Consider the following 2063-nt stretch of genomic DNA (forward strand, 5'->3'; position numbering starts at 1 on the left):
GGAGGAGAGCGTACGCATAAACACTCCAAGTAATGTCTCCATTTGGCGTCTTTTACGGTGGCTGTCTGGTGGACATCCTCCCGCTGGGTCGTCCCCCGGCGCACACCCCTTCCCTCCACGGAGAGTCAATTGTCCTGTTTGTGTGTGAGAGCGTGCGTGTGCTTGCCTTCTTGTATGCGTGTGTGTGTGCGTGCGCGCTAGAGCAGCGGTCGGTCGGTGGGAGGTATATCGCTTGTTGGCACTGCTTTGCGTTCTGTTGTTATCATCAAACTCAAGTACGATGCCATTTCGCAACCGCGACGCCCGCGTGTTTGCCGTCATTATATATTGGCTTATAGCGCGCTCATTGGGGTTTATCATTGAACGTCAAAGGCGACGAGTAAGGGGCGAGCATTATCACTGGCGAGTGTCTCATTATTGAGCTGGAGTTCATTTGTTCATTTGATTTCAATCACTTGTTCCGGACCAACAGGAAAAAGAAGTTCTAAAAAAAAAAAAATATGACACGCGCCAGTCGGTGCAAACACGGACAGTGTACTAAGTAACTTCGTTCACAATACGAAGAGTGTACTCGCAAGCACACATAAGAGTGTATTTACGACCATAGTACACAAGCACATTGTAAGTACGTTTCTTACGGTAAAGCTCACACTAGTTTGTGTGTACTACGGTAAATACACAATTCTTTTCGCGTGTCCCATATGGCAAGTACACTCTTCCTTGTGCGTACATAACTGTTGGATTTTCAGTGCGCATTTCGCATTTCAGTGTACCTTGAACAAGCGCATCTATCTAGCCGGATGGAGGGTCGCGATGTGGCGCCGAGCCGCGGATTCCTCCGTCGTCAGAGACTTGAACGCGCGAGGCCCACGACAGAGCCCGTGCGGAGCGCGTGGCCCCGCCCTCCCACTAGGGGCCTAGGGGCGCCTGGGGAGATCTGGACGAGACAACGTCAGGGCGACACGACAGAGCACGGCGACGCGTCTCGTCTTCACGCTGCGACGCTGATGCAAGCCCTTCGTCGTGCACGCCACCCGCACCCCCCTTCTCGTCAGAGACGTGCGTTCCTCGTGTGCCAATTTGTTTGACCAAGAGCTAAAAACAATACAAACGTTCGGCGCAAATCGTTTTTTTTTTTTAATTATTTTCGTCTTATTTGGATCCGAAGGTAAGTTGAAGAAGCGCCGTGTGATACTTCTCTTCGTCTCCCACTGCCGTGTGCTGTGGTGGTCAGCGGCGGAGGGGCGCGCGGAAAACGGGTCCGAGATAAAGCAGTGAGAGCAGTACCCCCCAATATCAGAGTCATTTCCTCGCAGATAATTTGACGTGAAGCTGCTCAAGACATCGGTCGTGGGAAAGAAAATGAGGAAGGGGGGAAAGGGGGGGCCTGAACGGCTCATCGAGATGTGAGGGAAATGTAGCGGTCCGAACGGGGCGTCGTATTTTGGAGAGATTTTACGATCAGGCAGGGTCATCTGAGCAGTGTGTGTGTGCGTGTGTGTTTCTGCAGTTTTACGGGTGGAAGATCACCCCATCACACTCGCTCCTGTCCAATCGCCTGGAGCACAGCGCCTCCGGTCGCCGCGCCGATACTTTATCCGGCGCGACGCGAGAGCCCGGGCGGGAACTTGTAGGGTGCTTCCTAAGAGAGGGCGGGGCGGGGTGGGGCGAGGCGAGGCGGGCTTGGCAGACAGCTCATCCAGCAAGCAGCCTCTTCTTCAGGAGGGTCCAAGCAGCGCCGCGCCCATCAAGGCCCCCGAGCAAGCATCGCCCTTCCAGAAAATAAGGACTCTTTTGGTGTGGCGCGCGCTGCGACGACGACGACTTTCACCAATCTTGGCGAGCAAGAGCTGCTGCTGCTGCTGCTGCTCTTGCTCGCGCTGTCTTTGTTGTTTCAATCCCGTCCAGCACACGGGCGCGCCCGCCCCGCCCCGAGCTGCTTAACGCCTCATTCCCAGAAGAAGGGCCCCTCTCCCTCTCTCCTCCCCCGTCGGCCTCATGCCGATACTCTGACTCGGCTGCCGCTGCACGCCACGAGATCGCCGTTTAATAAACCTCCCCCC

This window comes from Frankliniella occidentalis, unplaced genomic scaffold (genome assembly GCF_000697945.3).
Source record: "Frankliniella occidentalis isolate FOCC.00 unplaced genomic scaffold, Focc_3.1 Scaffold46, whole genome shotgun sequence".
Taxonomy (NCBI): Eukaryota; Metazoa; Arthropoda; class Insecta; order Thysanoptera; family Thripidae; genus Frankliniella; species Frankliniella occidentalis.